Raw genomic sequence first — 14,214 nt, 5'->3', positions numbered from 1 at the left:
TTATATCTAATTGTTGCCATAGCTGATACAATCAGAGATATACTGGGCCGGAATGTGCATGTTTCAAAGTGTTCGCGTGGGTGTGGATGAAAGTGTGTGTTGTCAAAGTCTGTGTGTGTGTGTGTGTGTGTGTGTGTGTGTGTGTGTGTGTGTGTGTGTGTGTGTGACTTAAACAAACAGAGCATGTTTGGGAGGAATGTGGTGTGTCTGGAGATTGCAGGTCTCTGAGAACGCAGCACACTGGTGCACTTAACATAGTTGTTCATCAGCAGCAGTGTGATAGGAGTCTGTCTCTCTCCAACACGCACAGGTGACACAATGCACACACACATACACAACACAACACATCACAACACACACACAACCGAGCAGTTCCCGCATACTTTCCATGAAGACGCACAGTGAGGAGTCAGCACTACCACGTCTCCCATTTTAAAGGATAACTTCCCCCAAAAATGAAAATTCCGTCACATTCTTATCACAATTATGCCGATAATGTTTTGTAGTCCACAAAACATTTCCCAAGCGTCACAGCAAAACAGTGTTTCAGCATCCCTCCAAACAACTGAAGTAGATGGGAACTTGTTTTAAAGCATAAAAAAACAACCAATAACGATGTAAAATGGATTAATACAGTTTGTCTAGCATAATGCAAAACTATCGAAGCCCTGAGACCCCAAATTGATTTGAAAGGACAATATTTTCCCCCTTAACGTGCAGCTACAGTCAAGATTTCAGCTTTAAAAGGGTGTAAATAATGTCTTTAAAAACAATTTGGGCTTTGGGCTTCCAGACACTTGGATTATGTTGGACACGCTGTATGGAGCCGATTTACCTTCTTTTTCAGTTGTTTTTTGAACATTTTAAAACAATCACTTCAGAGCTGTTTATCAATGAAGCAAAACAGTGAGGAATCTTCCATCAGCATTACATTGTGCGTACATTACGACTGAATACCATTTCAGGGTGAACTTATCCTTTAAAAACCTTCTGTCATCATCAATCACTGTCAAGTCTAGCCAGGTCGGGTTAAATTCCTCTAAAAGTGCTTTTAGCCAAAGTTGGCCTCAGAAACACAGAGACAGATAAAAACAAGAGCTGCACAGTAAAAACAAGAGAGAACAGACAACTTACAAACTCCACCGAAACTAATTCCACCATCCCCGGCTCACCGCATGCTAACTCAAGTAAGCCCGGTCACATAATAAAAACAATGATTCTTTGAGCAGCTATTACCACCATTTCTCATGAGCTGACATCAATTGTTTTGACTCCATCAGAAATCAAATGGAACCATGCTCTTGGCGTCTCACCGAGGTTAATGCTGCAGCTTCGGCGCCAATTCAAAACATGGCTCTCCACCAAGGCATCCACTGCGCTGCTGAGTATTATCGAATTCCCAGCGACACTTCCCTCACCGCTTAAAATGCAGAGTGAGATTGGAAGTAATGCGCTCAGCTGTGTAGGACAGAGATCAGTCTGATACTGTGAAAAGATTGCAAAGGCACAGGGGACGCGCAAAAAAAGAAGATTGAAGATTGTATGACTTAATCATTCATGAAAGAAGGCAGTAGAGAAACATTCAGGACCTATTCAAAAACACTGAGGGGTTTTATTCAGCCCTGGCTTCTCTGTCCAAGTTCTGAGCCTCATTGGGAGTGATAGCATTGTGATGAAGCCAAGTTTTTATGAGCTCTGGCCCTTCGTGTTGACGATGGGATCCCTTTATAGCAGAACGACTGTTTTTTTGCTAATGACCTCTGGTTACTTTAGCGTTAGCATGCTGACGTAGCAAAGGGAAACAGAACACCCACAAAATATTTGGACTCCGCTTTGCTGTTTGAAAACGACTGAATAATGAAACAGAAAAAAAAACTCTAATAACTATTGTCTGTCATCAGACACCATTGAATCGCAATAAAAGAAATAAAAATGAAAGAAGACGAAGAAAGAGAGGATCATTCTTTGTGCTTGTTTTCAAACCCCGTCACAGGGAACAGATGTTGTTCATTCTGCTTGGCTGTGCTGAGGAAGAGCACCAAATCGTGCTGTTTTCAGCCCAAATAGCTCACGCACAATTACTCTGCCGGGGATCTGTGTGCGTTGGCACGTCGCTGCAGTTCCCCCTTTGTTTTCTTAATAATTAGCTTGTGTTTTCACAGGGGGTTTATATGTGTGTGGGGAAGCCAGCCTTTTCAAGGCTACTTATAATCTACTCCCTGGTCTCCCCACCTCCCTCCCTCTGTCTTACCATTCCTTAATCTCCTCCACAGCTTACCTCACCCATCCTACCTGCTTTTCTGTGTCTCTTTCCCAGTGCCCAGAGCCAGCATGATGGATGAGGGAGGGTTCAGGTGTTCTTGCTGCAGCTCATTTGAGGAGTGAAATAAAATGATGAAAAGTGGCACCGTGTTTGCATCATTAGCTTCTTCTTTCCTGGAAGGTTTGTGAACTCTGGAGAGGATCAGAGCAGTGGTCATGGAGAGTGCTGGGTGACTTAATAACAAGGCATATGGCCGCTCACACTGTGTTAATATTGAATCTAACAGGGCATGGCTTGAGCAAAGAGTACATATAAGAAGATGTTTAATAGACAGATAAGTCATATTAAACATCTTTATTATTTAACAGTATCTTTCAAGCATTCACCTGCCTATTTCTGTTAATCCTATGTTCAGTGGTTGTCTGGTGATGATTAGCTGTTCTTGTGTTTTTCTCGGAATTGGTTTGTAAATCGAGCAGCCGGTGGCAGAGCTGATCCAACAGACACCAGTGTCTCTGGAGGATGAATGACCCCGAGAGGAGCAGCAGGACATCAAGACAGCGGTTGAAGAGGTCGATGTGTTGAAAAGATGAAGAGCGGGATAGTGACGAAGAGGCTGGTCTGTTTACCTGCAAAACTATGGCTGAGAAATGGCCGTATCAGAACACAACATCAACAGAGATAACAGCTCCAGTCAAGAATATAGAACGCAAGCACTGAAGCCAACAAATCACAGGCAGAGTAGGTCAGGTCTAACATTAAGTCCAGTGGAATCGTCCATTTAAAGAAGGGGGCCATAAAATAGTTAGTTCTCACTGCAGTTGACAACTCTCATATTAATGTTCATTAGTTTAAAATGGACATGTTCAGTTCACTGTTAAACAAAAACCTGAGCACGTTCATGCACTACTGTTGCACACATTTTTACAGTGTAAAATGTTTTCTGATTTCGGGATTATCGGGAACTTAAAACAACAGAAAGTATACAAAGGTGTGCTTTTTTAAACTTTGGTATCATCACTTCTCTGCACCTAATGTGTGTTCAGCATATGAACACAACTGTTAAACACACTTCCGCTGTCAGTCAATAGTGGCTGTGTTTGACCAGTGGTCGATATGCTCTGTGTGAGCCAATCTCATTGATTTTCCACCTGCTCTGCCGCCTCGATCACCTTGACCCCAGTGGGGTCTGTTCACATGGCCTCTGTTAATTAAACTGAACCAAGGACATGCGTTTGATAAAAACTCACATACGCAGATAAAGACACAGTCACTTAGACACTCTTGGGAGTGCAGCTGTAGTCAGCTGGCTCACTCACACACACACATACACAAACACACACACTCACACAGAGACATTTTAGATGTTACAGAAGAAGCTCTGTGACTGGAGGGTCACCGGTTCAATCCTTGAACCATCTGGGAAAATGTGGGTAGGGAAGGTGAATGAGTAACTGCCGTTAACAGCTGCTGCAGGAGTTCCCTCAAGAAAATCATTTCCAGGGCAAATGTTGGGATAAAGACTTGTCTGTTTTAGTTGGTTGAAGATGAAGTATAAATATAAAGTGAAGAGAATGCAAGACATGATTAACAGTGACTTTGGGCTGAATGATGGCCGTCATGCCTGGATCATATTTTTATCCGACGTCTGTGAAAGCCAGGTGGCTGGAAACCAACTGCTGCTGTGGAGCTGCTTGGCGTCTGACAGTACAAGACTGTGCAGAGCTGCTCCCAGGTGTGAAAGCATAGAGCTGTGTGAATGTGGTGTTGATGTTTGGTGAAGAGACAGTGTACGCTTAGTTGACTCTCAATAAATTGTTAAGCATGCACATTCTCTCACTCTTTGTGTCTCTCTGAAGTTGTTTCTGTGTCGTGTTGTGAGAACTTCAGCCGAGTCTGAACCTTCGCTGAAAGGCTGCAGCGGCTGGAAACTGAGTAACTGCCGTTTAAAAAATTAGCCATCAGGATACCCACTTCTGAATGGTAATGTTCCTGTTTCCAATTGAGGCATCCGTACCGAAATGCATCTACCCATGTCACTGTGGGACATTGAATTAAAAGGTCTCCCAAAAGGGAAATGCACAGAGGAATCTGTGGAAACTGAGGTCGCTGGCGATGACTCGGCTGTCCCGCCCTCTTTTCCCCAGCTTGGCATTGAAATCGACCAAACCCTCAACGCAAACTGACGTCAAACACATTCGACAGTTGCTGAGAATCCAAAACCCACACAAATATCATATGGAGCAGTTCTTCTATTGGCATTAGTTTCATGAGCTCTTTCACAATCTTTTCAGTGTAAACACTTTATTTCCCAAGAAGTTGTCAACTATCTTGCCTTTATGGGCACAGATGAAGGCGAGATAAATAACAATATTTGTGTATTAAAGTGTGATACTGTCTAGTAAAAGAGGGTTGTGGGCAAATCTTATGGACATGTTGCTATAACAGTGCTGAAATATCGTATTTTATGGCGACAATTTATGTCAATCAGCGTTAATTTAGCTCAGTTAGCTGTTCAGCTAGCCAGAGTGGTGGGTCAATTTTACATGCAAAACTTTGTTCTAACTTTAATCAAAGCTGTTTTAATTGCCAAAAGCTTTGCTAATACTTGTATGTTAATATGCATTTTCAACACAATCTCCATATTATTCATATTTGAAACAGATATACCTTAAATATCTGAATTCCAGAGGAATTGGAGTATACAGTATTGTTGCCGTTCTAAGTGAACTGGCCTGGCCCAGGCCGTGGATGAGGCTGTGGGAACAGGGTCACACCTGCAGTGGCTGGCAGCGGTGATAAACGATGTTGCTTTAAACTTTAGAGACCGTCATTTTTGGGAGCCGCTGTTTACCCTCCATTGAAGTATAATAGGGGCCTTTGAAGGCTCGAAACGCCGGGGACAGAGGCTGCCCTCTGTCTGATGTTTTGAAAGGAGGAGAAACTAGCCCTCGATTAGCTAATGACACATTCTGCTTCGATTTGCCATAATAGGACAGAGCAGCCCTCTGACATTTGGACTGGCATTTCCTACTCCGGCTGCTTTGGAAAGTTTTCTCACAGCTTTCAGCACTCGAGCTCGGATGAATCAGTTCGGGACAATTTTTGCAGAAATTTCACATTTTTTTTATGATGGAAATCAAGATGGACAGACATGTGTTTAAAAGATGGTCCTAAAAAAGTGTGAATGCTCAAAAAAAAAAAAAAAAAACACCTCTGTCTTTACTCTGTTACTCATACGCCGAAGCCGGACAGCTCGCGCTCTTCAGTCATCGCCTTCCCTTGAAAAACCCTTTAACAGTACTTGCTGTATCAGACACCGGAGCTGCCTTTTCATGCTAGTTTGGAGAAGTCATCAGTGGATCCTCTTACCACCTCTCTTATCAGATGAGGCTGCATATCTGGGTGCTCCTCCTCATTTGTCTTTTGGGCCCCGAAGCGATAAAGTGACGCGAGAATGACAGTCTAGACTGCAGCTGTCTCGGTATGAAGCATTCCAAGGCTTCAGTGAAAAGCACTGTAATCTCTCTGCTTCACACACACACACACACACACACACACACACACACACACACACGGACGTTCATTAAAACAAACACAGCCACAGCAGATACATTCACATGCACCGCACCGACAATTATATGGGTGTGTGCACGCAGCCTCATGCACAGAAAAAACAGCCAATTGATGTTAATCCAAGCATGCAGTGGCTGTGTATTAGATCATGATTAGCCCGCAACGCCTGCAGCAGGCGGAACGTAGAAGATCCAGATTTTTTTTTTCCTTCTTCTTCTTCTCCTTTTTTTTTGTTAGGGGATTTATGCGGTTAATAACACTGGCAACTTTTATTGAAAGTCTTATATCAACTGTCATTCAAGTTTTCAGTTTCTACTCAACGCATTCTGATTGTACTTGTCATGCAGATTAACAGCCATGAATAGACTTTTGTGGGTAGAGTGTCGTCAATGGATACAAAAGTCAACAAGCCTGTGGGCTGTAAACATGCGCTGGTCCACGTTTTGAACGATTAAAACATTAAAGTCTGCATATTGAGGACATTTTGGCTCACTTTGAAACACTTAATGTATGTTATTATAAGGAACTATCCACGTAAAAAGACAGAAAAGCACTAGAACACATGCTGTCGACTTTCACACACCTACATTTTCATCAATGAAAATGTTTTGTTTTTTTTTCATTCACAAGGAAACTTCTCCTCCCTGAAATCAAGTCACTTCCCCTCAGCTAAACAACCCCAGAGGAAAAAAAAAGAAGGTTGCAACCATAACAAATGGGTTTAAATAGCAACCATGCAGCGACAATCTCCTCACAGAGCGGTGCATTGTGGTTGTCATTCATCACGCCGCCGCAGCATAACGTGGGACTTCCACAACAATTACTTCTGTCATTAAACTCCCCGTATTGTTGTCGTTTTCTCATGTGATAAGGGTGATTACCGGCCAAGCGAGGGCTAATCTTCCCCAATCTGCTCTGCGGTAGGAGGAAAAGCAAACCTCAGCTTGCCACTCAAGCCTGACCAGGGGAGAAAAGCCTGCACTGCTGTGTTGGACTGCCCCCCTGTGGCTGCTGGGAGGGACTTTTAATCATACTGTAAACCTTCTCAGGCTGTTACACTTAAGGCTGGATGAAGAGCTCTGCCTGGGACTCCCCGAAGGCTTTAAAGGCAAGATTTGTGCATACATTGTGAAACAGAATTATACCATGAATATATACATGACGAGGGACACCTTTTAGATAGATAGATAGATAGATAGATAGATAGATAGATAGATAGATAGATAGATAGATAGATAGATAGATAGATAGATAGATAGATAGATAGATAGATAGATAGATAGATAGATAGATAGATAGATAGATAGATGTGAGGCTGAATTACATTTGATGTTTACTGAAACAAAGAAACATGTCACCCAAATGAAACATTGTGGGTCATTGCTGTGTGGAGCTCTGTGGCACAGAGGAAAATTGCAGCTTTGTTCCCATCAGATCGTAGCCTTAAAATGTTGATTTTTTGTTTCTTGTGAGTTATTTGAAGTGAAATCGTGTTTACTGAAGCATTAAAATAAATGGCTTAATTACTCTATAGCCTGATGGATGTGTTTTGCTGAATTTCTTATCATTGCCCCCCTTTTAAATCTGGCTAATTCACAATTTCAGCCCACAGTGTTCCTTCTGTGCATCATTTGGGATTATAGCATCTGCAAAAAGTCTTAAAGGGGATGTAAATATTTAGTAGCGGGGCACATAATCTCTCCACTTCCCCTGCAGTCCAGTCATGTACAGTATATGGACACGGAGCTGCTCTCACAAGCTCTTTTACTCTCTCAGGCTACATCATTCACATCATCGTAAAAGCGGAGGCCCTTCATCACTTTACAGTACCCAGCGCTACCGTTAGCCCCGGGCTCTCACATCAAGGCCTGCAGCCTTCCGCCCCACACTAGTTGTAAACCCGGGCTCTGAGTGTAAGAGGGAAGAGGGATGAGAGGGGGTTATTGATGTGCTATAAACCCCGCTTTTTATCGAGGGAAGGAGGAAACTAGGTGTGGGGCGAGCAGAGGAGGCACTCTAGCTGCCCATTTCCAGCAGGTGAGTCAAAAACAACTGAGGAGATGTTGCGCCTGGCTGGTTTTTGTTGTTTGTGCGCTCAGGAGCCCCGTAAACCACAACAAGCTCGGAATTCAATTTGCAATTTGGACAGGCGTGTGAATATTTCCCCACTGGTTGAAAATGATATTTGATTCAGACAGACCACTGAAGCTCTGTTCATGAGGATGATATGATATCACGAAACACGCCATGATATCCGTCCTGACAATTCAGAACTTCAGGCTGTTTGGGGGTGAATTGTTGGATTCATTATTATCCACCGAGTTTCATCTGCTACGCGTGTTAAACAGTTTTATCATAGATGTATCACAGTGTCGGCTGCCATGAGGTTTGATTCGGCCCACTTGAGGTTTCTAGCAAAAGAAATCTAAAAAATGTATCAAACATATCCCTGTTTCTTCTTTGTTGTGAAGTAAATGTTCATAACCTCAACATGCTGTGTAATGGTTTGGGCTTTTATGTTGATTTCTGTTTTATTTTGTAAATTATATCCATGTGCCTCGTGTTTAATCTTTCACTTCCTGTCTTTGTCTTTTTCCCGCCCTTTTTCTATGTTACACCTGTATTTCATCGGCCGATTGTTCCTGTGTGTTTAAGTCTGTGTTTTCCCATCGCTCTTTGTTGCTTCGCCCCGGTGCTTTTTCCCACTTTGTTCTCTGTGGCTTGTGGTTCGCCGTCAGTTTTGTATTTCTCTGTAGTTTTTTCCTTGGACTTTCCTTTGTCTGCCTTTTGTTGTGTGGGTCCGTCTTTGTGTAAACATACACGGTGGGCAGGGGGACAGATATTGGATCATGGGATCTTTCTGCCATTTTGCATCTTAACAATCCAGTTCAATATCTGTTTGCTTGTGGCCCAGAGTCAAGCATTAAGTTTCAGTTTGGGCCCTCAAAGGGAAAAAGTTGGGGAGGAAAACCCCCATGTAGTACTGCAGTATCTACAAATGAAGACATGTGATGCTAGATGACATGACTTTGCAAAACGATATCAGTTGACACAAGCTGCATGCAACCTCATCCATCCAAGATATTCCTATAAACCGGCACACTGTTGTAGGACAACATGACAACAGCGTTAGCTTCTGTGGAGAAAGAAATGTGAGATTCAGACTTTTTTTTTTTTCTTTTTTACGAGACCTGGATGTATGCCCTCATCTCCTTCTCCAGCTGTTGAGCTCCAAGTCTCACTCTTGTCCTGAACCTGTAACACACACACATACACACTCCTCTTCCTGCACAGGTATGCATACACACAGGTACACACACACACACACACACTTGTGCATGAGGGGAAAAAACAGAAAGAAAACACGTATTTGGTGACCTTGTACATTTCTGCATGAGAACGTCCTTTTCACACACAAACACACATGATGGCACACACACACGCACACACGCACACACGCACACACACACACACACACACACACACACACACACACACACACACACACACACACACACACACACACACACACACACACACACACACACACACACACACACACACACACACACACACACACAGTCCTTAGGGCGATCATTTGTCATCTGGAGAAGAATTTACAGTCATGCTCTTTATGCTGGAGGCTCGGACTTAAGGCATTCCTCTGGAAATTTATGTCCAAACAGCTGTGGTCTCATCCGCCTCTGTGCGGACCTTGAAGACAACGCTGTCCCAGGAATTATGAGGGGGATCCAATCCATTACACACCTCCAGTCAGCTCTTGAGTGTGCGTGTATGCACGTGTAAGCCATCTCCTCTGTGTGTCTCTGTGCGTCTGTCAGAGTGTTTTCCTACTTTCACAGTGTGCTCGCAGCTGCCTAACTCCCCGTGTATGTATGTATGTGTGCCTGTGTGTAAAGGATTCCGAGATGGTTTTTACGTTCAGCTCTTTGATGGCTGAATGGTTATCCTGTGGCTTTATGCATCGGAAGCCCACAGTTTAAAGGGGGAAAGCCCTGATTTCACATTGCGGCCATATGGGCTGTTATGTTTCCCTCTTAAAGCGAGGGCCGCAGCAGAGGTAAACACCAGGCCACAGTAATAGATGAGGTTTTCTAATGGCCACAGTGTGACCTCATCATATAAAGCTGGTGTGCACATGGGAGGAGGAAGATGAATAATCCATTTTTAATATGGATGTTTGATTTTCGGAATTCTATTTATTCATTCAAAGCAATTTCCACACATTCAACTACAGACAGGGAAAAAAAATACGCGACATTTACTCACAGATCTCCTCTCAGCTATTCCCTAGATTTGAACCTTCACTACCCCCCGAGCTTCATTCTCTAAAATAATTTTGTGTTTTCATTCCTAATGGCTCATTTAAGTCTGATAGATGTCAGGCCAACCCACACTCATTCTGTGTGTGTGTGTTTTCCTCTGCAGATTCAACACACTGGCAGCAGTAAGGTAATGTAAAGGCTGGAAACTCAATAAAGTGTGATGATGATGTGATGTGTTTAGCGAGGAGGGTTCAAGGCCTCGCTCTGTGCGTGTCTGCAGCATGCCGTCATATTCTCGTACTGCCAAACCCCCTCTGGGATGTACAGTAGTGGAGGGGGAGAGAAGGTGAGGGTAAAAGGGGAGAGAGTGGTGAATGGCGCATCAGAGATTCAGGATCTTTCTGATGATTTTGTCCAGCTCCCCCCTTTTCCTTTTTTTTTTTTTTACTAATCATTGATGACTTTGAAAAATCCCAGAGAAGTGAGAAGTGAATGAGACTCTCTGGAGCTGAACTGAGCGGTAACACACTGCAGAAAGTAGGTGGGTTAGAAAAACAGAAAAATGGGTCAACGCATTGTGTCAGATTCATCTTTCACTATCAACATGTTTTCAGTTTCTGGACAAGATCACTGAGATTAATAACTAACACAGAAGTGATGCTGACAGCAAATAAAGACAGTTTCATCAACGTAACAGTGACAACACGGGGGAAATGGGGGATAACAAAGATGCAGACAAGAAGGTATTCTAATTGTATGAATGTGAATCTAAAGAGCGAGACTCCTGTAAATGATTGTTGTCTTGTTATTATTGAACCATTTTATTTTTTCCGTGCATAAACACCCGTGACATGCAGTCTGTCTCATGCCGTATGTCTCCTGTGGAAATTAATAGTCATGGAATAAGCACTCAGATCTTGTACTTGAATAAAAGTAGCAATAGCAGTGTGGAAATAAATACATTCAATGAAAGAAACATATAAGCATCAGAACATGCTTAAATAATAAATAATCACACAACATATTTTTTTCCTGTTTTGTTTGTGACAAAGCAGCTAAAAACTTATGTAATCAAAGCAACCTAGTGAAGTTAAAACTACAATATATTGGAGCGGAACTATGAAGCAGCATATAACAAATACTTGAGCAGAATAAGAGTTCCTCACAATCACACTTGAATTGGCCTATAGTATGTGAGTAGATGTATTTAGTTACTTTCCGTCACTGGAAGTTCTCTGAGCTCCAGACAGTGGGTCGGTGTTTGTTTTTTAAGTGTTTTCTGTCTGTTATGGCATTTTTCTCCACCACTGTCACTCAATTCATCACATGAATATACAGCATCTTATTTATAGCAGGTAATCCTGTGTCCTGGTGTTTCATGATTTACAAACCTGAAGTGCATCAGCCATTACAAACTTTAAAAACATTTGATTGCAGCGTGCGCTGCAGGGAAAGATGAGGTATTATGTAGTCGCTGGAGCGAGCTTTGCTTTGAATAAGTGGGTGAAACTGAGAGTGAGCGAAGGACGGACGCTGCAGCTTTATTCTGTCTGACACACCAGGAATTCCATGCAGTCATTTGTGCCACTTTCGATCCACCTTGGCCTCACTGACAGAGCGGCTGATTAATCATGATAACAATGTTTTCCTTTTATTTAGCCCTCACCTCCCAGCGCTGGGACAAATTGCTTTCTTCGAGAGTCAGCAGGTGAGGCTGAAGCTCGGACCACCGGCGTGTCCAGCAAAGACTAGGGATAGATTTCTTTTTAACTCTTTCAACACAGTGTTGTGTTGCTGTTGCAAAAATCCAGAACTGTTCCATTTTACAAGTGGACTGAAAACCACCAAACGCGAGAGAAGAATATACAATTGTGCTTTATTTCTGTGACACAGTAAACTTATTGATAAATGCTTCCTTTCCCTTAAGAATCTATTACTGGCCCTTCCAGAAATTACGTCAGCTTAGCTGAAGTTGATTCACATGCTTACTGACAACTCAAATCTAAAGAAATGGCTAATGTGATTCAGCCAGATGTGTTGAAGCATTTGGAACAAGCAGGTTAAAGCTGTCTACTCTGGAGGAGTCTGAAGGAAGGCTGCCTCTGCCTTCGTGTTGCCTCAGGAGGTCATTTGGTCTGATGCCTTTTGCTCCACATAATATAAACTTCCTCACCACAAGCTGCTCACAAACAGCATAAATAAACAACCCCTGGACAAACCGGGCTTTGGAGCTTGTTAGGGTGCACGATTTCAACATGAGAGTTTGTTTGTTCAAATTTGCTCGCACAGTGACCCAACTCCTTTATACTGAGCACATGTGGGGAAGAGGGCACGGAGAGGCGAACATTTCAGAGGGGGAGGAAAAGTGGAAAAATCCATATTTTTCCAATATGCAGCCGGGGCCGTTCATCAGGCAAAGTTTGACACATGTCTTTTGAAAAAAGTTTGAAACAACAACTTGGTGGAAAAAGTCGGGTGGTTTGGCTAAACAAATGTCATCTCTGGAGAGCTGCTGCAGGGAGGATGGGAACAGCAAAGATGATGAAAAGAATGAAAAGATAGATACATTCCTGAGAATCTAACTCACTGCCGCGCTGTTTCCTGGGCTTGATTAGAGGGATGCAGTGACTTGCGGGTGCCTTAAGATTAAGATCTCAGCTGTCCAGAGGGGAATTACAAAAAGGAAGCAATATGAATGTCTTTATCAAAAGTGACATTGGTTTTTATAAGAGGAAGTCTCATTACGGCGCATGCTTATACTGTGCAGCCATGCAGCTACAGCACTGTTTATGATGGTAACAAAGGCCGTTTTGTAATCAGAAGGTCACAGGACTGACCGAAACGAGGGCCCGTCCAAATTACTACCGTGATTTAAATTCTGCTCGGCTCGATTCTTTTTTAGTAGAAAACAGTTTTAACCATTTCCTAAAAACTACTTTCCTTGGGTTTCTTGTCTTTCTCAGTATTAAGCCTCATCATTTGAGACAAAACAGCTCTGAAAGATTTCCTGCATGTAATGTCAACCATATGAACATGTGGTTATGAGGATTATGTAAAAAGTTAAAAATACCAATCTTGTTCACTGAAGACCGTCAAGAACAAATACTCCAGTGAACAGCTGACAGGATGTGTGTAGGATTTAGGGGAACCAATTTGAAGAAATTAAATAAAACCGTCATGCTTTTAAATCTAACTGTATGGGTCGGCTGAGATGAGGAGCGCTCACATCTTTGCAATATGCAATCTCACCTCTAGATGCCACTAAATCCCCTTTATGGAACCGACCAGGGTGCAACCAAGGCTTTAGGTTCATCACGCTTCTCTAATTTGTAACCCCCTCATCTGTTGTCTCCTCCTGCCTGTGACTCAGAAATTGATCTCAGTGCATCAAACTGAAGGATGTCCCAATTTCTAAAGTGCATCTCGGAGAGAGAGGAGCGAGAAGACTTGCTGGGGGAGCTGTGAATGAGGATGCACAGGTGGGACCCATTACAGAAAAAACACAGCTAGAATATATAAACCATTGTGGGGCCAGAAATCTACAGATGTTGCTGTGTCGTATCAGTTGTATCAGTTATCAAAATCATTGCAGTTCTACCTGCATTCCCTGATGACATTTCACCGTGATATTATCATTATTGTTGCATTTTGCCACATTGTCAAATCAAATATCACTGTAATGCTCATCTGAAGACTAAATACAGAGCTAGGCTATGACAAAGCAGTGGACAGACAATGAAGCTGTGCCACACCATCATATTCCACTGACCTAAGAAGCAAGGAGAGGAGGTGAGGAAAGGAATCAAGGATGTACAAACTGAGAAATATCAAGAAGGGTTTGTACAATCAAACTCTACTCGTCTGTACTCAGCATTCAGTGGGTGGTCATGTTAACGTATCAAGCTACTGCAATTGAATACGGCAATCAGACTGCTGGAGGACAAAAGAAAAGTTTCTTTTTCACAGCAGTTCCAGTTGTCTTAGCAGGAAACTCACAGGTGCAAATAATAACATAAACGACGGCTCCAGTATATTCAAGCCAAGCTGTGTAACCATGACAGTGTGAGTGAGCCCACATGAACAGTACCA

Source organism: Acanthopagrus latus, chromosome 15 (assembly GCF_904848185.1).
Source record: "Acanthopagrus latus isolate v.2019 chromosome 15, fAcaLat1.1, whole genome shotgun sequence".
NCBI classification, from domain to species: Eukaryota; Metazoa; Chordata; class Actinopteri; order Spariformes; family Sparidae; genus Acanthopagrus; species Acanthopagrus latus.
Note: the sequence above shows the minus strand (reverse complement) of the source record.